This window comes from Haemaphysalis longicornis, unplaced genomic scaffold (genome assembly GCF_048455015.1).
Source record: "Haemaphysalis longicornis isolate Haplotype H1 unplaced genomic scaffold, Haemaphysalis longicornis Haplotype H1 scaffold_7, whole genome shotgun sequence".
Lineage (NCBI taxonomy): Eukaryota > Metazoa > Arthropoda > Arachnida > Ixodida > Ixodidae > Haemaphysalis > Haemaphysalis longicornis.
Window position 1 is genome coordinate 192931050 of NW_027526422.1, and position 22247 is coordinate 192953296.

Here is a 22247-nt window from a genome sequence, read left to right on the forward strand (position 1 = left end):
GCGTGTTGCTCAGGCTGGGCAATTCAAGTCATTATGTCGATTGCTGCGTTTGGGGGACCCGGTAGTATACGTTCTGTTTGAAGAGATTCTTGGCTCGTGCCATGCTCGGATAGCCTCAGTTTTTGAAGTTCCTGTTGGGATCACTGATCCAAAGTCGGTAGACGCAGCCCTTAAACGAGCTGCTGCAAAGTGGTGGACGAACATGCGAGACATGTACACCAACAAGGATCTCTTTGCTTATTCTCAACAGCAAAGGGCTAACGCTTGGCTATATCATGACTCCAAACTCCTCAACGATCGCGACCGCATTCGTGCGTTGCGACTTCGAACGAAGCTCGCTCCAACTCGTACTCTTTACAACAAACATGCTTCAGATCCCGCGGCACGCGACTGTCGTCGCTGCGGCGAGCGACCGGAAACCGCATTCCACATCTTGCAAGAATTCGAAGTTATCAACCTTTCCAGGCAAGAACGACATAACTTCGTCTCCCGCCAGATAGCTCGATTGGCCAAAGGAAAAGTTCCAGGCGCAACCGTCACGGAGGAGAAGGTGTTCATGACTAAGGAAGGCGTTCGCTTGAAACCCGACTTGGTGCTTCAAGTCGGCGAAGAGGTAGTCATTGTTGACGTGGCGGTAACTTGGGACTCCAATGAAGGGATCCTTAAGCAAAAATATAAAGATAAGGTCCAAAAGTATTCCTACTTGAAAGGGCTTTTTCCCGGTCGATCAGTGTCCATTCATGGAATGGCTTTCGGGGCACGAGCGATGTTGCGTCGAGAGACTATGGATGCTGGTGCGGCGATGGGGCTTTCGCCGCGGGACATGAGTGGGCTCGCTGCTTGCGTTTTGCGTGGAAGCCTGATCATGTTGCAAAGATTTTGTAGACGGGTTCTTGGGAGGGGGGGTCCTGGGGCGTACTTATAGATTACCTTATGTTTTGTGTTCTGTTTATTTTATTTCCAGTTTCTCAATCAGTTTTCATGTGACAGACGCCACACTTTTTAGATATAAGTTAGAGGTCGGCCACAGGCATTCCATCTTTTCTGAGTCGCTAGAATATTTTCTGCTTCGTTCCAGAGTAGTTTCCGGACACTTTGGGACGATTATGGTACACTGGTAAGGCTAAAGACGGCTGTGCTACGGCCCACTGTCCCATGTCATCCCAAACGTCCATGTAGCAGACGCCTGTGGCCTCGTCACTCCGGCTTGATCGGGGTAATTCAAGTATTTTGCTTCGCATCTCCGTTGGAGCACGAAGCAGTTGTATGCCTGCTAATGGGTTTGGCACCGGGAACAGAGTTACCGAAAGTCTTCCAGGCCGGAGTATAAGCCCGTATTCTCACTAGATCGCAGTGCTGAAACTGCAGCACCAGCAATAATAATACCACAAGCACGGCACCCCGCAGCGCTTGTAAATCTCTACTCAAGTCGTTTGTGTGCCAGCACATTTTCCCCTACACGTCACAAGCTGGTAGACGGCATTACTGTTGGAACTCGATTTTACAAAACCCGATTTTGCGAATGCCTGGTTTAACGAACAAATTCTAACTTCCCCCGGAGTTGCCCTTGGCCTTAACACTTTTACGAATTGCAAATAACCCAACAAACTGTGCCGCAAAACCCGATTAAACGAAGCATTCCGTGGAAAAGATGCATAGAAAAAGAGGTTTATCAAAATTTATGGCTGTTACGTAACATTACGCCACATTTACGCAGGCTGAAGTTGGCAATGCGTGACGTGATCGTTCCCGCCAACCGTTTAAATTGCGTCACGCCTTCTGAGCCAATCACAAAGAGGGTGTGTATTACAAGCAGTATTGTTGCTGAATAGCAAAGACAGGCCTACGTTGTGATGTCCTATGCATTTATTGTAGTTTTTCATTGCCGGCAATGAATTATGCTCTTTCAGTAAAGAGAATTAAGTCAAACTCAAAAGTCTTGATAGTTAACGTCATCGAACGTCAAAATGACGACAGCACACACAGCCCCTTTGTCAACCGAAACCACGCAACCAAAGTTTAAAGCCAATCACAAAAGAATTCCTGCAAATTCCGCCGTTCCCTGGGAATTTGTGCAGGCGTGAATAGGGCCCCTAGACCGAGTCGCATGCGCCGATTAATTTGCCAGTCAAGGTCTGTCACCTGATCAAGAAAAACAAGAGAAATATTGCTGCTGGCGAAAAATTCGCCGCACGTAAGCCAAACTTGTGATATGTGCAAAGGTCCCTTGCGATTCACGGCTCTGTGTTCCGGATGGGCATTGGGAGAATGGCAAGGCTAGGGACCTGGCCTCGCATGCAATGTATCATATGCTACCACCGTATCTAAATCGCCGTACGTGTGAACTATTAGGTTTTCGCACTTAACCACGCCTGCGACCACGGATGTCGCCTTTGCGGCGACATCCGTGGTCGCAGGCAACTTTAGCGAGTCGTCTTGTGCGCCGTATCGCTTTCGTTCGTAGCCGCGGTGCCGTTCTCCAGAGACGCAAAGTGTTCGAGGCCATGTAAAGCGCCACCACATGATGTGAGTGTGATTTATAATGTATATGTTGACAGAATCGCTGAAAATCGGGTTGAAACGCAACATACGATGCACGCTGGTTTTTGTTCTGTGAAATGCGGGCGCTACGCGCATCCGCAGACACAGTGTCACATCGGATTTCAGGGTTATGAAGCGAAGCAACTACCCTCAAAATATTTAGTGAAGACCATCTATAATGTTATTGCGACGCCAACATTTGTCTGCGCCGTCCACACGGGACTCCGAATTCCCGAGGGGAGTGGTCGGTGGGGTAGTGGTAATGTTTACGTTCTAAAGTTGTGCTTCAACGCTTAACAGTTTCAGGAAATGTGCGCCAACCACACCAATACGCCACGTTAAAGGGGGGATGAAGACAGAATGCAAGTTTGGTTCATAGAAAAGATTGCCTCGTTAGAATCCTACCGACACCACTTTTAACGTAAACTTCGTTCAAATAAGCTATATGATTAAGAAAAAGGGGAATGGCCATGCGACTCAGTAGCTTATTTCCCACAACAGAACTTATCATGTCATACCAGGCAGCTCTGGGATCGGCGGAGGCCGGCAAACGCAAACGCAAACTAGGTGGAACTTACAAGCTTGTTGAACAAACTATTTGCGCTTAAATATAGGGCAACTTCTGTTTATAGCAGTACGAATGGTGGGAAAAACAGTGAAAGTTACGTAAGCATACGTCAGCATAGAAGAACTGATGTGTACTGCTGTTGGTACTGCGCGCACCATGCTTGGTTGAGATGCACAGCACTGCGAGGCTTTGGGTTTGTCTCACACAACACTGGCCGATTGACGCAAGCGACGGTGTCTTACGTGACCATATTTGGCGAGCGAGCACCACGTTTTACGAAACGATTATTTTCTTCATGAACAAAAAGAAACCAGGTTTAAATACGGTGAAAAACAAACCAAAGGCAGAAAACGGCTTGCTGCGGTGTGGTAGCGCCATCTCGGTTGACTAACCGTAAACAAGCCTCAGCTCCGTACAAGGGTAGCGGAAACACCTGTTCTCATCGTGTCATTGCAAACGTCGTTGGAACACACGTTTTGGCACAGGAATCAAACTTTTAGCTTTGAATAATTGGTTCCCCAGTGAATAAAGTATCGTTTGCTTCCGGCCAAGCGCTGGGGGCACTATAGAACACGAAACCTTTCCTAAAAAATAAAGTGGCATTTTGTCTTCATGGCGCCGTTAAGCATGCCAAGGCAGTGATAGTAGTCTGCGACGCTCGTTTGGTGGTCTGGCCATCGGTCATTAGCGAAAACGTGACCGGCAGTCAACTTTCATAGGTGGAGAAGTAAAGCGCTACAGATTTAGAGTCTGATTTAACGTTAGAGTTGGGACCTGCATTCGATTCAAGATCTGCTAATTGAAACTAAGACAAACATTCCCAGAGAGCACTAGGCGGCAACAAAGTTAGCGCTGTGAGCTCGGCAACTAAAACGAAACTTAAAGGCGTTCCACTCAATGTGAAAGCTGTCAGAAGTGCACGGCAGTGATTCGCGATAATGAGCTGTACCGCCGTTATTCGCTAACTGCTAACACCCCATGCAATTCAAATTTCCCGCCTCGCAGTGCTCGCGCTCCCTGCATGAGACTGCGGCAGCGGGAGTTGTGTTCTCTGTGCTTTTCTCCCCGCACGTGTCGGCTTTGCACTGCCACTTTTTGCGTTTGTTATCGTAAAAACCAACCCAACAGGCGTCCTTAACTAAAGGAACGCGGGCGCTGCCGGTTACTTACGTATATTTTCCTCAAATGTACATAGTGCTTTCTTTGCGCTAAACAACGGAAAGATGTATGAGAAACGGCATCGTTTCACGAGTTTCGAACGCTTATGACTATATAAACCGCTTGGCTTTCGAAGCCTCTGCAGTTCGTCGCGAACAACAGCGTTACCCTGGGACGCCGCCTTGGTGCTCTATATACTTGAGTCGAGCGAGCGAGCGGGCTAGGACGAGAAGGGGAGCGCCTGAAGGGCTCTGCACTTAAAAAAAATTACTCCATGTTTTTGCAAAAGGTGCGCAGGGCTTACGCACCTGAAGGCGACCAGCCCAGCATCCGAGGCACCCTGTGGGGCCTTTTGAAGCTGCCAGCCAGGAAACACCATGATAACCCGAAAAACCGGAGAAATATCAGCGGTATAGGCAAGGGCGAAATTGGCTCACCGCCCGTACAAGAGGTCGGCATCCCAGTTCTTTTGTAGAATAATTTCGTTCAACTGGGGGCAGGAGGAAGCTCCACCGTGCAATACCGCAGTCATGACTTACCGCAATGTCAATCAGCCATTACACCTCTAAGAGAGAGAGAGAGAAAACTTTATTTTGTACATTCTGGTTTACTGAGGTGTGGTGACCGACGGCTGCATCTTGTCGGTGACCTCGGCCGCTCGTTCCGTTAGATTCTTCTGAACCTGCAGGTCTGAGCTGCCCAGCGCCTCCTCCCATTGCTCGCCAGTGGGTATTACAGGAAAAGGGTCTCTGGAGCAATTACACATGAGATGCTTGATGGTCTCGTGTGCACCACATGCAGGGCAATTGGGTAAGGGGTACACAGTAGGGTAAATTAAATTCAGCCTGGCTCGACATGGCAATGTGTTAGTTTGCATTAGGCGCCAGAGTCGCTCCTCGGCGTTAGTCAGTTCCGGGTGAGCAGGCGGGTATCGACGGCGGGTGAGTCGGTAATGCGCAGTGACATCGTTGAAGCTCAATAGGCTGTCGCGAGCCGTCTGGGCTCCATGGAGGGTGACAAGAGTAGGCCCTGCTCGGATGGTAAGCTCTCGAGCTGCTGTGGACCGCTTCATTGCCCCCCAGCCCTGTGTGACCAGGAGTCCAGATCAGCTCCACCTTGGAGGTTGGAGGATTTTGGAGGAGAATTTTTAACGCCAGGGGAGTAATAGTCCCTTTGTCAAAATTTTTGGTGGCCGTTTTCGAATAAGAAATTATAATTGCCGGGGTTGGCTGATGTGATATAGCCAGCGCCATAGCCGCCTCTTCCGCCGATGGCGCGTGGCGCGTACGTATGGTGAGAGAATGTAGGGGGGGTGGCATGGGGTCATATATAGCCGTCACTGCATATGCTTCGTGATGTCTGTAACTAGCAGCGTCTACATATACCGTATTTGGCCTGATGGGGTACTTTTTAGCCAATGCCCATGCACGCGGTTCTCTCCGCTTCTGATTGTGCACTGGGTGCATATTGCGCGGGAGTGGGCGCACACGTAGCAATCCATGAATTTCTTGGGGAATGGGGACACGCGCGTCACTTATTATTGGGGTTTTGATGCCTATCCTGTTCATAATGTGTCGGCCGGTAGGTGTTTCCGACAGGCGAGAGTACTGGCTAAGCAGGTGAGCTTCAATTAACTCTTCCGCGGTATTATAGACGCCGAGCTCTTCCATTCGGGCAGTGGAAGTACTTTGGGGTATCTGGAGAGCAGTTTTAATAATTTTTCGAATCAGACAATTGATTTTAGATAATTCACATGGAGAGAGATTAAGATATGGCAAGGAGTAAGTAATGCGGCTAATTACAAAAGCTTGAATTAGCTGTATTCGTTCGGCTTCTTTTAGCCCCTGGTTGCGGAGAGTTATGCGGCGTATGAGGCCTATCGTTTGGTTGACCTGGGAAGTTAGTTGTGCTATGTAACGAGTGTTGGCTCGGTTACTCTGTATGGTGAGCCCTAGGATTTTTATGCTCGGTACTGACGGTACGTTTGTGTGGCTGATATGGATATTTATTGAGGTGTTTGACGGAGAAGTTCGTTTCGCTGGAAGTACAAGAAGTTCGGACTTTTCTGGGGAGCATTCAAGGCCTGCCTTAGTGGCTTCTGCAATTACTATGTCAGCCCCGGTTTGAAGAACATCTTCTATTTGTGCGTCGCTGCCTCCCTACGTCCAAAGGGTAATGTCGTCAGCATAAATACTATGCCAAAGATGAGGAATCTGAGCAAGCTGCTGAGGAAGATTGAGCAGGGCTAAGTTAAAAAGCAGGGGGGAGAGTACAGCCCCTTGAGGAGTGCCTATTGAAGGAAGGGGTATCGTGTCGGATACAATATTCCTAATTTGTAGCACTGCTGTGCCGGTGGTTAAGAAGCTCTTTACATAGTTGTACGTGCGTTGGCCTGGAGCTATTGATTCTAAATTTTGGAGTATGGTTGTATGGGATACTCAGTCGAAAGCTTTTTTGAGATCAAGTGCAAGAGTGGCTGCCGCGTCCACTTTGGAGGGAGGTGTGATGATCTCGTGTTGTAGTTGTAGAAGTATGTCTTGGGTAGATAACCCATGCCGGAATCCTACCATAGTATGCGGAAATGCCCCGGTTCGATCAAGATATTTTAGCAGACGCGCGTGGACAACGTGCTTCATGACTTTTCCCATACAGAAATTGGACGAAGGGGTTCAAGGCTGAGCGGTTTTCCAGGCTTAGGTATTAGAGAAATTTTGGCGTGTTTCCAAGTTGGAGGTAGGATTCCATTGGTCCAGTAGTAATTATAGTATTGGGTCAATACTGTGATGGAGTTGTCACCGAGGTTGCGGAGCATTTTGTTTGTTACGCCATCCAGACCTGGTGCTGACCCAGGTCGGATGGTAAGGAGTGCCGCTTTGACCTCGGCTTCGGTTATATCTTGATCCAGCTCCTCGTTGTCCGTTCCTTGATAAGGCGGAAACGATATCGTACTCCCCTGGGCTATGTATAGTGCTTCGAGGCGTTCTAGAAGTTCTTGGTTAGTTCCAGGGAATGCCTGGATTATTTTTGTGAGACGATGGTTGTTGGCTGTTCGGGAGTGACCGGGATCGAGCATATGGCGCAATATGGCCCAAGTGCGACGCATGCCAAGGTTGCCTTTCATCTGGTCACAAAACTGCCCCCATTGCGCGCGGGTCAACTCGGCTGTGTATGCTTCTATTGCTTTACCAACGTTTGCTAGCTTAAGGCGAAGGCGTCTGTTATGTTTCTGGCGCCTCCATCTGCGCTGTAAGCTTTTGTACGCGTCCCACAGGTGCTGTAGGCGAGTGTCCACCGTTTCAGCGGGAATGTCTGGGTCTATTAGCTGATCGTACTGCCGTTTCGTATCTATCAGTTCGTTAACCCACTCCTGAAGTGTAGCGGCATTGACCTCGGGGGGAGTGTTCTGCTCGCAAGCACGTCTGAAGGCGTCCCAATCGGTAAGATATTGTCGTCGAAGGCGTGGTGTTAACGTGGAAGCAAGCTGAATGTCAAGTTGAATGATAAAGTGGTCGCTGCCCAAAGTCTGGGTCGTGCAGCTCCATTTTGCCACATCTAACCGGCGTGTAAAAGAGAGGTCTGGCGAAGTGTCCTTTTGTGCACTATTACCTATCCTCGTGGGGATGGAAGGATCTGACTCAACCGTGAGCCGTTGAGATTGTACCAATTCCCATAAGAGGTGGCTTTTCGTGTGGATTGGCTGTAGCCCCACGCCGTGTGAGGGGCATTGAAATCACCTAGCACAACTAGTGGGTGCTGTTGCGCGGCTCGTGAGGCAGGAGCGAATAGTTGAGTAAAGCTGTGGGCGTGTTCTCGAGGGCGGCTACACACATTCAGTATATAAAGTCGGGAGGCAGCGCGTTTTGGGGGATATAATACGACAAAATCATGAGGTATGTCGATGCTATCAAATTGCTGACGTTCCGCGGGGATGTTTCGTTGCACTAGCGTAGCTGTATACGGATTATTTCTAGACTGAAATGTTTGGTACCCTGTGAGTTTTACCTTGAGGCCACGTTCCTGTAAGGCTATAATTGAAGGTGTTTCTGATTCCGTTGAAAGAAGCATCTCCATGTTGTGGCGTTTTCGGAAAAAGCCCCTGCAATTCCACTGCCAGACTTTAATTGGCTTATGGCGCTTGTCCATTGGCGGGATTAAAAGGTGGGATGGGAATATTTTGCGCAAGGATTGGGGCACTATTGCTGGCTACCAGTCCTTGTATGAAGTTATGCATTTCAGCACGTAGCGCTTCAATGTTAGCTTGCATAGTGGATTGGTTAGTTAAGAGGATTTGATGAAGATTAATATATTCCTCTTTTTGTTCAGCCAGTGCATTTCTGCATGCATTTTCGATGGATGCAAGGCGTTCTTCCGAAATGGGGGAATTAGTTGGAGTGGCGTCGGCCGAGACTGCTTTTCATTTTGGCGATGGTTCGAGGGGAGTTCCGTTATCATTTTCAGTATCAGTGCTATTTTGTGAAGTTTCCACAGGTCGAGAGGTAATCTGATGTCTTAAGGCATTATTTTCGCGTTTCAACGCCGCGTTCTCCTGACGTAACATAGTGATTTCAGTACGGATAGCTTGTATTTCTTTAAGATCATCAAGGTGAGGGGTAGATGTCAAAGAAGCATAATTTGGGGATTGAGGCGAGCTACTGGATGGCGCGCTTGGGCAGCTCACCTGATTTCCGACGGGGTCTTCTTGTGTGGGCTTGTCGCGTTGTGGCATGCTCTTGGAAGGAATATTCTTGTAGGGGGGGTGAGTTTGAGGGCTCTTGCTGCTCCTTGCCCAGCAACGGGGGGAAGTCTTCTTTTGTCGGTGTCGTGTTCTGGGTCGCCGCCTGCGCGTATGACTTCGGGTGGCGGCGTGGTTGGTAGGGTTAGGGCATTCCACAGTTCCCGTAAGATGGGGACCTCCACAGACAATGAACTTTGGTACATTCGGGTGGTCCTCGGGAGCAGTCACCAGTCCGCAGGTGGGGCATCTTGGAGGTGCTTGTGCGTTGGGGCCAACGTCCCTGTGATGTCCAGGTTGCCAGCATGCCGTACATGCTTCAGATTTCCTGCGGAAAGGCTTACAACGGTAGGTTACAGCCCGGTATCGGATCCAATAGGGAACTTTCGTTCCATCAAAAAGGATTTGTGCAATATTAGAGGAATTGAGCCGCTTAGCGTCCAGTATTCGGAGGCAAGGGTTGTATTGACAAACACTGTTGAGGACTTGTTCTGGTGTGTCATCACCGGCAATGTTAAAAATGACTCCCGTCACAGTGTTTGCTGGGGCCGACACGTGCGTGGAGATTTCGTATTGATGGCCTTTCAGCACAAGAGAAGTGATGTTTTCATATTGTCGAGCGCGAGCTTCCGAGGGTGTGCTCACGACGATGAAATTCGATGTAGCTTGAATACGGATCTGATCGGCGTTGTAGGGATCAAGACCCGCTTGTTTTGGAACAGTGTCTGCTAGCGTTGCTAGAGAGATGGCCGTGAGTGCCAGGCCACCATGCGGGCGCAGGATTATCTTAATATCACCTTCGGGTAGAGGCTCATCGGGAGGCTTGCGCTTTGCAGTGCGACGCGCGCTCTTGTGTGGGGGATTACTGGTGTGGTGTTTTCCACTTGCCTGAAAGGCAGCTTGTTCCGCTGCTTTGAGAGCTTGTTGCTTCCGGCGGACTTCGGCCCAACCTGGGCGGGCGAGCTCCGCCGGGTCGATATCTTCGATTTCGACGATACTTTCCATCGGGCTTACGTGGCAGTTGCGACGAACCGCAGCTGGAGGGCCGGCGGTGCCGGCGTCGAGGTGGGTCGGTGGCGTGCTATGCCTGGTTAGGCCTAGCTCACCGGGAAACGTGGCACAGTCTTTGTGAAGCTCTGTTTGGGCATCCGATCGTCGAAGAACTCTGCAGCTGGTGTCTGGAGAGTCCTTACACCTTTCCGAGTCTTTTGGTACCACTCGCATAGGTGTAGGAAGTGAACTTTCGCTCTTACAAACAAAAAAACACATAACCGGCCTGAAGCGCATATGCACGTCTCGGCCCACTAGCAGGCGTCCAACTTATACCCCTAAGCCGTGGCCACTACGGTCAGTTTGGACTAAGCTCCCATGATTCGCATTAAATTGAGCCAAAATGGGCGAAGTCGTATTAGTCTGCAGGCTAACTTCACCCCCAAAAAGCGGTGTCCTTTGTGAGAAGGTCGGTAAAAGGTCGTGTGATATCAGCGAAACCTCTGATAAAACGATGAAAATAACAAGAAAAGCTCATAAAACTTCGTATGTATTTCGATGGACAGGGAACAGGAAAGTACTTTTCAATTTTTATCATATCGGGACCCTTCCGCACCCCCCTAGCGTCGACGAGGTTTTCTGAGATGCTAAGTTGACGCCTCCGGAAAGGACATTTCGCTGAGTTCTGCAGTTTTTCCTGACGGAAAATACCGAGGCTATCGCCTAGATGCTGGACATGCGCCGCAAAATGTTGGAAAAAGACGGATTCGTCATTGACAGTTGACCTTCTTTGGGTCCCTGGGCATGCGGGAATCACCTCTAATGAAACCGCAGATTCTCTGGCAAGGGTAGCACTGTCCGGGCCTGTTGTCGATGTCATTGAGACGACGCCTCTATTAGCCGCCGCAAGGTTCCGTAGACTGTTGAAACTGCAAAGGCAGCACGAATCAGTCCTATTGTCATTGCGAGATTTTTGTCATCTAAAATTCTCCTGGAAACCGAATTGGTGCCCCTAACGCGACCTGGAGGTGATAGTAACGAGCCTTTGATGTCGTGTGCCCCAGTTAAATAGATACCTCCACAGGTCTCGTCTGGCGCAGTCTGCCATCTGCAGTTACTGTAATGAAGAAGAGTCTGTCGACCATTTCCTTTTGTCCTGTCGACCATTTTCAAGCCTCAGACGTCAGCTCCTTGAGGTGCCGCTTCATCGCCTGGGGTTGGCATTATCAGTGCCGGCTTTTTTATCATTTGGGGCGTCAGAAACTGGATATGGCCGCCGGGATGTTTGTTCTGCTCTTCTGCGCTTCATAGAAAATTCCAAAAGATTCACAACCTAATTTGTATCTTATTCTGGAACCTCACCAGAGCCCTTCAAACGTATCCATTGCCGTTTTTTTTGTATTATTATTATTATTCTCCTCCTCCTCCTCCTCCTCCTCCTCCTCCTCCTCCTCCTCCTTCTTCTTCTTCTTCTTCTTCTTCTTCTTTCTTTCTTTCTTCCTTTATTTATTTTGTTTTAATATTGACTAATTTCCAATCTCGATTCCTCAAAAACAAGAAGAAAAAAAGCTTCCAAAATTCTCTAACTTTCCTCGAATCATCCACCTAGGCAGCAGTCTCATTCGAATTAGCGTCTGATGTTTGGCCGATCCCCTGATTGGGTATGCGCCATTTTGTGAAGGAACAACAACAACAACAACAACAGAGCCAGGGCCAGTGGCCAAAATAATCCTCGAAGGACAGTCCTGGATGCGCTAATAGGTGACCGGTACGTTGCACGGACCAAAGGTGGTTACTTTGAACTGGTATAACCTGTCTAGTGGGACCCAGGCGGTCTTTCGCCACCCAGTTCGTATACTGCGATCTGCTAGTAACTTAAGCGAATGTCGCTGGATGAGAAGTTCTGTGCGCCGTGCAGACAATCAAGGGATCGTCGATTCTGGCAAGAGGATAGAAATTTATTTTTGGTTATGTGGTTCAGGTGACGGCACCCCACGCAGAAGGTTCAGATACCATATTTACTCTTCACTAAGCACGCCGACTACTGAAAGGTTCAATAATGTACTTCGCAAGCATTTTCTCATCCTCGTGTTTGGGGACACGTCATTCAATAAAGGGCACACGGTACGCGCGGTTTCCCATGGTTTGGGCAACATCCGTATCTATGGGACGGATCACATTACTTTTTGTAATACTTCCAGGTACTAGGAACAGTGTGCCGCTTGAATACCCTGACTTGCCTTGGCGCCAAATAAAGAACATTTGGCCACACTGGTAGTCATCACTTATGTGCGTGAAGCGCACGTCGCACGTCGATGGGGCGAGAATGTTCTGTGTTTTCCGTGCGCAAGTGTGCACCGTCTCCTTTGTTACAAAACTTGCCTATGTGCTGCACTTAGTGCGAGCTTGAGTGCAGGATCTACACAGAGCATTTGCTACTTTTTTGTGGGGTTTCAATGGGTGCCCACGAATATGGATATTTCATTCTACATTAGGTGTCTCGAGGTTTTGAGTTAAAGCACTTGTTTGTGCACCAACTTCTGTCTCGTTCTGTTTTATGCAAATGACGGGTAATCCTCTTTTATTTTACTTCAAAAGCACACCTGTCACCATTGTTCGTTCTTGCTTCTACGGGGAAGGCTAACAGCAAGCCTCCATTGGCTTTTGTAAAGGAGTTTGTGAGCTCTCTGAACTTCGTTACTGCCCGGTTTTTCTTAAAATATGTTCAAGGAAGGTCAAGGAAGGCTATTGCGACCTCTTTATTGATAATCTATTCCCGGTGTATCTTCAAGACCAACCGGATTTGCGTGACAAAAAAGCAGTGATTTAGACCGTGTCGAGCGTATTTCGGCACTGCGTATATCTGCACCTTTTCTTTACGCTTCAATTAAAACATTGCTGCCCAAAAAAGGCATGTCTATTGCTTTGTTGCACAATGGCCTATTATGCAATCAATCAGAATCTATTGTTCATTGTTTTGTGTCTGGCCATGAGCAGTGTTTTCAGGACGTTTTCAACGAAGTCGTAACATGGTATTGATGTCAATTCGTACGTCATTCGCTTGTTTCCTTTCAGGGATAAAAATCGGTGCCTTCATCGCTTGAGGAAATGCCCCATGATTGACCGGCATGCAAAACCACCTATGCCAATTAGGTATTTTTTTTTAAGAAAAGGCAACGTTGGTGTGGGGTGTTTATGTGGTGCAGAATGATCCACCACAGTGGCTTCGTCTTTTGGATGCGTGCGCTTTTCCACCTGAGTTTTGAAATGGTAGTGCTCTTTCTTAGACTTATTTGCTCATTTTTCGCAGTGTTTTCGCTTTTTAATATAAAATCCCTTGTTCCGCAAAATTTTGTGTTGCCGGGTACAATATTCATGTCTTAATGCGTGGGATCGCCGGAAAATTTTTATTACAAAAGGTGAAAAGACACGTTTCTGCCACTTACGGAAGCCTTTTTCACTATACTCGGGAAAAAGTAAAAAACAGCTATAGCTCATTTACGGTATCACGCCGCCTAAGCGACGGACCCGGATGTCAATTGGCGTGCGCCTTTTGAAAGGAGGCGGTTCGAATGCGTGGTATCGTCTGCCTTTTCAAACATAGTTTGTTTGTCGTCGCTGCAGTATTTAATGCGCATATTAGGTCTGAAAAATCACGAAAGCAGCTCGTGCTATGCTTAAATATTCCCACTAACGCACTACTTGCGCCGCGCGTAGTACCACAGGCCGCGGTGATGAGGCACAGGGGCAATTGTCGTTTGGACCTTTGGACCTAAAAGTAAGGAATCGTTTATGAGGGCAATAGATCAAGTGATAGAAACCAAACAAATACCAGAGGACTGGTTAGAAAGTAGGATTTATATATAAAGGAATTTAATATATAAAGGAAGAGGAGGCAAAGCCAGTATTGATTCATACAGACCACACACAGTAACGTCAGTGGTGTATAGATTCATAATGCAGGCGATAAAATCAGAAATTCAAGCATGGATGGAGGAAAATGAAATACTTGGGGAACTGCAGAATAGATTTAGACAAAACAGGCGACTGGATGACAATTTGTTCGTGATAACGCAATGAATTGAAATTGCGAAAGCATAGAATAGACCACTATGGATTACGTTCTTGGACATTAAAGGGGCATATGACAACGTAAACAGAGAACGGTTGTGGAGAATGCTGAAACTCCAGGAATTAGATGACGAGTTAGTACAGTTCCTTATAGCTATCTATGAAGACAATAGAGTGCACCTCATTTGGGAAGGATGAAATGCGCCCAGCACATCAACATCCATCGGGGACGAAAACAGGGATGCCCTTTGAGCCCAATACTGTTCGTTCTTTACATGGCAGGGTTAGAAAAGAAACTGGAAGAAAGTGAAGTAGGGTTTAGCCTAACACATATGCTGCAAGACGAAGTGGTACAACAGCATATTCCTGGAATGTTATACGCAGACGACATTGTTCTTTTAGCTGGTAAGCAAAGCGATGTGCAGCGGCAAATAAATATTAGCGGCCAGGAAGCCACCGACCTCGGGTTAAATTTCAGTGCCGAAAAATCAGGAATAATGGTTTTCAATGACGCTACCACTGACGTAGTGTCTATCCAGCAAGGCGAATTACCTAGAGTAAAGGAATATAAATATTTGGGACTGTGGATAAACCAAGGGGATAACTACTTAAGAACCCACGAGGAGCAACTTAAGGTTAAGGGAAAGCGAAACGAAGCTATAATGAAGCATAGAGCTCTGTGGAGTTATAACAAATATGAAGTAGTAAGAGGAATGTGGAAAGGAGTAATGGTTCCGGGTCTCACGTTTGCGAATGCTGTACTCTGCTTAAAATCAGACGTTCTATCAGGCCTTGAAGTAAACCAGAGAACGGTAGGACGTTTGGCCTTAGGCGCGCATGAAAAAACAACTAACGACGCAGTTCAGGAAGATATAGACTGGGCGTCGTTTGAAGTTAGAGAAGGTCAGAGTAAAATATGCTTTGAGATGAGGTTGAGGGCAATGAATCAACAAAGGTGGGCAGCTAAGGTTTTTAGGTACCTATACTTGAAAAGCGTGGACACGCAGTGGTTAAGAAAGACTAGAAGGCTAAGGATGAAATACGGAAAGAACAGTGGAGAATCCAAAACAGCCAAGGTAACCAAAAAAGAGACAAGGCAGACTGAAACGAATAAATGGAGGGAAAAATGGAAGCTAAAACGTCGTTAGGGATGTACAGGGCTGAGAAATTGAACATGAGAAAGGAAAATGTCTATGATAATTCCCAAGGCAGTGCTTTGTTATGTTGGGCTTCCAGAGGCCCTAGGATTTAAGGGTATCACAGAGGAAGTTAACTTCAAGGTTGTCGAGCGGATCAAAAGAAGATTAGAATGCTGGTGGACGAAAAGCAGAGAGGGGAATACTGCCTAAGACAGTTGCCACCTGTAACAGAAAAAAAAAGTATTTTGTGCCTAATAACCTTTTTGTGCCTGCCCTAAGCAGCGCTAGTAATAAACCAAAAGTATAAAACGTAGGTATATCAGTCGTTTTTGGTAAGATGACATGTCATCACCCCGATACAAAGGGGAAACCAATAGAAATCATCAATCATCATCATCATCGTTGCGTTAAGTTGTACCCGAGTATAAGTAGCTTCCTTTGTATTGCGTGTAAAAATTTATGTCACTGTTTTTATATTTTCTGTGGATTAGAAAAAAACGCGCTGAGAGAGCGCAGTTGCTAGAGCATAGGGATACTACTGCGTAGACGAGAGTAGGAATTCCATCGCACCGACCTCGCTTTTTAGTCGCGACTGCTTTACGATCACTGCGATGCACATTGAAGTATTCAGTTCTCGCTGAAGAAATATATTTTTAATGTTTAGCCAATGCGTGATTCATGAATGCTGGTTGGTTAAGTTGTATTGTTAAAGCGCCTGAGTGCAAACGCTTAAAATGATGAATTCGATCGATCATTTGTGTTGCGTTTTTGAAGTATCAACATCAGTCACGTACAATAATCACGGCTGTGCTGTGATTCATCGGCAATGAGGAGAAGTGCGTTCCCTTGAAGCACTCTATGTAAGATTTCGGTGTACTCGGTGAGATGTAGATTGTGAAAATTTGGATTCTCATGACATTTTAACTGAACATTAGATCATGTTTAGACCGCAGTCGATCACACACAGAGCAAGTAAATCCGTATTATACGTCGAGAAATTTCTTCTCAGAGTTAGAATTAGGCCCTTGAAATCGGCCAACTGACCAGCGTGGTAAATGTGCCATTTCGCAGCGTCATCTGCTTCACGTCGCTCTTCATCGTCTCGGCGGGCTTGTCGCTTGATATGAAAGCGTGGTGGCGTCACTATTTCGTTTCTTTGCTGATCGGTGTAGCTTACTGGGAGTAGACAACACAACCGTAATCTTTAGCCTGAAACACACGTGGGGAGAATGAACGTGCTTGTAAATATTCGCAGACGCCGTTATCATACATTATGCGATTTCCACTTCACACGAGGGCTTTGAATAAGCGCAGGTGGTGGATCCGCCGCTGTGCTCATTGAATACACCATCTGCCTCCCCGACTCTTTGTGTTAGCGTAGATTATTCATTCCACTTCCGGGCACCGAGGTGAAAGGACGTGTAATGAGGTGCTCCCAAGGATCGGCTTTTGCGGCCCAGGCTGGCCGCGGAAACAGGGTGCCAGTAGCCGAAGAAGATTATCAGAATATCTTGCCTCAACTGCCAACCGGATGCATTGCTGTGAATACGGTTTTTTTCATGCTGACGTGAAGGCACGCCCCTATCGTTTCGAAGATTTTCGGGATACGCTCGCCCGGACCGGAATGCTCACGGATGTCGTCGCCCTGGGGACGTACCAGATTAACCATGTATGGGCCGTCACCTTTAACAACGCAGAAGCGACGAAGAAGATGCTGGCTTTAGGCGAGCAGGAAGTAAAGGGACACCGCTGCCTCGTCATCGACCCGCAGAACCAGCAGGTGAGGCTGAAGCTTCACTGGATGCTGCAAGGGGTTGACGACGAGGACATCCGTCCCGCATTCGCGGTTTCCGGGAAGGTGACTGAAGTCACCAAAGAGCGGTGGCATGTGCAAGGTGTGCATGACAAAGGCTCAACGACCAGGACTGTTATGCTGAAGTTTAAAACCGCTGTTAAATTGGACGAGTTGCCACACAAGATCTGTGTGGCGGGCGAGCTGGCTCTGGTGGTCGCCCCGGGAAGGCCAATGCAATGCCTGCCGTGTCACGGGACGGGACACGTCCTAAGGGAATACAAGGTTCCCCGCTGCTCACGGTGTCGGCGCTTTGGCCACACGGACGAGCAATGCGTTCGCACCTACGCTGACGTCGCGGGCCCAGAGGGTGGTGATGCCACCAGCGAACTCCTCATGGACGTGAGTGAGGCAGAGGAAGCTGCACGTGGCACGGGAGACCAGGTGACCAGCGGCTGAACCTCAAGCACGCACCTCCCAAAAGAGGAAAGCGTTCCGAAGACGCAGGAGGTTCAAGACGGAGCCGTGCTTTAACAGCATACAAGCAGCCCTGAGGGTGTACAGCTGACGGAAAGCCTCGATGGCGGGAATGTTCCGGAGAAAATTGACGAAAGCAACGCGGCAGGCACCACTCCAACCACGAAGCGGAGCCACGACGAGGCGGGTGACGGGAATCCTACGACCAAGCATGCAAGCCGAGAGGAGCCGCAAACTAAGACGAACTTGATTCGACGAGCGTCGTTTTTGCCAAGGCCCCCAGCCCCCAGCAACCCGGACCGCACGCTCCCACCAACGCCATCTCCGCAGCAACAACCACCCGGCTCGTGCGAGGTGGTGCCCGGGGGCGTGTGACGACGCCATGACGCGAACAGGTACGAGCATGGCTCTCGGTCTCGTTCTTTAAATCTAAAACTGTATGGAAGCTGCCCTAAACATCGGAACATTGAATGTCAGAGGTGTAGCTACCAAAAAAAAAAAAAGCAAGGGTAGGTGCATCGCCTTCTAACAGAGCGGGGTCTAGACGTCCTGGCCATTCAGGAAACGAAATTTGACGGAGAGGAGGAGACTGCGAGCATGGTGGACCATTTCTCTATGCGTTATCACGCATGCGTCAATCATGCCGTCGGTTCTTCAACCGGGTGTGCTTTGTTTATCAAGAAGTTGCCGGGTGTGGAGGTGCAAGCCGGAAAATCCTATGATTCAGGCAGGCTCGTCATGTGTGATTTGTTGCATGGCTCATTACTGTGGCGAATAATATGCGTATATCCCCGAATAAGACTGATGATAGGAAAAATTTTCTTGATAACCTTAGGCACCATTTAACAACTGAAAGACTTGTTATAATTATGCGCGATTTTAATTGCGTGCTATCGTCGCGAGATAAATCAAGCAGCAGTCCTTACAGAGATGTTAGCACAGACCTTCTGGCTGAACTTGTAGAAGAGTTCAGTATTACAGACATAGCAGAGTGTCTGCAGGGAAACCGTGATGTGCAGTACACCCATTTTTAGGGGTCCACTCACGCGGGACTGGATAGGTTATATATGTCGCTGGACTTCATTAGAAAATGTGAAAGTTAGTGTATTGCCGGTTTCTTTTTCAGACCATTGCTTGGTGCAGTGCAATATTGCGAAAAAGAAAGATAAAGCTCCCTTTAACTGGGATCTCTGGAAACTAAATGCAAAGCTTCTTAGAGAGGAAGTATTTTCTTCTTACACCACAGATAAGTTTAAAAACTTTGAGCTAGAAGAGAACCACCCAATTTTTCGGAAATGGAAGCCGTATAAAGAAGATATAAAAATGAAAGCAATCGAAAGGTCCTGTTGCATAAAACACGAGGAAAAAATAAAAGAAAATACGTTACGAACGAACTTGAAAAAAGTAACGAGTCTGGAAGGCAAGATGCCGGGCGTTTTCAGTGACGACATTCGGCAAACTAAGCAGAATCTCGAGCTGATAGATGAAGACCGTTATCGCGGCGCACTGGTGCGGGCGAGAGCAGAGCATTGCGCTGCTGGGGAAACGCCCACCAAAAGAGCATTAGGATTAGAAAAAGCGCACGCGAAGCGCAACCAAATAGACGAGATAATATGGAGGGCGCACAATACAACTCAGACACATGAAATCGAAAGGGCGTTCTTTGAACACTTTCAGGCACTCTTCGCGTTTCAGAAGGTTGATATGGAAGGTTTTCGCAAATATTTTGTCGGGGGTGTGCCCATATTAGACGATGACGCAAAATCGGCGCTGGAAGTGCCAATCTCGCACGATGAAGTAAAAACGGCGATTGAGGACCTAAATCCGGGCAAATCGCCTGGCCCAGATGGGCTAAGTGCCGCCTTTTACAAGGAAAATAAGCATCGTCTGGTTCCCATTCTTGCAAATATGTTTAACTTGGCCTTAGAAAAGAAAACTCTTCCTCCATCCTGTTCCACTGCCCATACCGTGTTAATCCCGCCGATATCCTTAACAAACGTGGATTACAAGGTGTTTATAAAGATTCTCTCCAGAAGGTTGCAAACAGTAATGGAAGCAGTAGTAGGACTGCATCAGACTTCTGGAAGAAAAGGGACACTGAAGTGATATGTAAACATTGCGGGATTACTTGCGCAAATTGTAGTCCGGAGTCCCCAGGTCATGTTACGACCACTCTGGGCGCGTTTGCGCGATTTTATTTGGTAGAAAAATTAATTCGAAAATGCTGTCCTCCTCTCTTTACGCTCGCCCATTTTCTGCGGCGTTTTCGTGTGACGTCGCGAGGAGCCGAGCTCGCAATTGGCTGCGCTACTGCACGGCTCCCCGCCCTTCAGACAGAGTCAGTCGGCCCAGCGTTTCGTCCGCCGGCCGCCGACGGGTCGTCGCAATTCGTTCGCTCACTTGAAACGAAGCCAGGACACGTTTGTGAATGGAAGAATGGGCCTTTCTTTACTTGGTTAGTTTGTACACTGTATCTAGCTGCAAGTCAAGGTCGCTTCACACAAGCGCTGCAGAAGCGCACATGCGACGCTTCGCTGACTGGTACGCCAGTAGGAAAATTTAAGGCCTCTTGAAGGCGGGAGAAGAGTCAGCGAAGTCAATATAGGTACTAAGGATATAAAATCAACTGATATTTTTACCGTACAGCGTAAAAATAGCGTGCGGGAAGCACTTTTTTGCGCTGGGCGAACAAGCACAGCGGTCAGCAGCACGACTACACATCTGCGAACGCTTTTACGTCTACGAAATGCAATTGCTGGACGTGAGCTATTGTGGAAACTCGGGGGACGCTTACTGCACGAGCGCAATACAACAAATAGTCACCTAAGCTGCTTGAAATGCCAAAACTAAATAAAACTGTAAACTAAGATGTACAATATATACCTTACCAATATATACAATATATACCAAGGTCGGCCGAGCCCGTCCAGTGGCCGAGTGGTGTAGGGCGCTAGGTATGTTGCCGCAAGTATTTTACAAGCCACGAGTTCGAGTCCCCGCGGGTACGTTCTTTTTTTTGTAAGTTAACTTCTTCGTTTTCTGCCGATGTTTTCTACATTGAGTTCACCTTTTTTTGGGCCGCAACGTTCATGGCTCCACGAACTAGTTCACAGAACGCGCGCAGGCTAGCACTGGCGCGCTAGCGAGTTCTCGTTGGCGTGCTCTTGCCATAAGCACCGACTGCTTGCGGGAAGTGGGCACAGGCCAGAATGAACAGACCCTTGGCCTGGTGCGAACACGCTTTTTACGATACAGGCATGAGGGAGGCAAGCTCCAAATATGGGGGAAAAGCGCATGACATTTGGGCGTCTGCGGGTACGCGGAGGGCGTTCATGCACTGCGTAGGTCTCGGCTAGTGAATGCTACGACTACAAGCCGTCCTGGGAGGCTTATCTTGTGCATTTTACAGCCGTCAACATGGCAGAAGCGCGGTACGATGATTACTGAGATATTGAGAATGCCCATCCAACAACGCCACCGGTTGTGTTTTACAGAACCGAAACCGAAACCGAAACTTGTTTGGTTGCTCTCCTTGGGCATCGTCCAATCACGGTGCCCGCTCCTCCAACATCACAGCTTCAGTTGGTGCGGCCGCCGCAAACCGCGCATGGTTGTTTTTCTTCTTTCGCGCTTTGTAAAATAATTACCGATTTGTCAACCGAATAAACGATGAAAAATTTGCTAATTTGAGCCAGCCTACGCAGTGCAAGCAAAAACGGGAGCTTGACAAATTCACTTCAGTGCCCCTTTCAGGGTCGTTCGATCTTTTCCAACATTCATAAGGCGAGGTGCGTTCTGGAGTGCTGTGACGCCACTAACACTGGCATCGCAGTGCTTCAGCTCGACCTAGAGAAAGCTTTTGACTGCGTGTCACATGAGATTTTGTTTTTCGTATTAGAACATGTTAATGCCGGAAATGTAATAAGTCAGGGCGTTGCTTTGGCATATAAAAATTGCACCACACGCCTAATAGTGAACAAGAGCCTTGGAGCGCCTATTAGTGTACAACGATCGGTGCGCCAGGGATGTCCCTTGAGCCCACTGCTGTTTCGTATTTATATCGAGGCCTTTTGCCAGAGCATCATCCGAAACGACGCAATTAATGGGTACAAACTGCAGGCAACTGAGTTTAAGCCTTTGGCTTACGCGGATGATGTGGCGGTGTTTTGCACCGACAAACAGAGCATTTTGTTGGTGGTGCAGACGGAAGGAAGGAAGAAAACTTTATTAAGAAAGGATGGCCCGACGCCGCAGGGGAAGGGGAGGGCAGGAAGGACGCTAGTAATGTCCAGCCATCAACGCCGCACAGACAAAGCTCCAGAGAGAGAGAGAGAGAGAGAGAGAGAGAGAGAGAGAGAGAAACAACTTTCGCTGAGCCCATTTCAGGTGACGCTCGCAGGCGTCAGACGGGGTGGAACCCTATTCACGAGTCCCATATGCTGTCAAGGTGTCCTTGACACGCCAAGAGGGCCGAATCCACTCTTCGTAGGAGTGAACCCACGCCGGGCGGTGTTGGGCGCGAAGCACGGCAAGGCCCGGGCAAGACGAGACGAGGTGCGGAAGGTCAGCCTTCGTTGTGCCATGGCATGCGTAGCAGAGCACATTGGGGTCCAAGAGACAAGGGGAGGAACTGGGAGCTGATCCGGTGCAGACGGTCAAGCGCTTCGGGCATGTCACAGGAAGTCGGGATAATTGGTGAAAATGCGTCGGCTTTTAGCTTGGTTATCGACACCAAGCACTTTCGAAAACGTGAGTTGGGCGACAACACCAGTGAAGTAC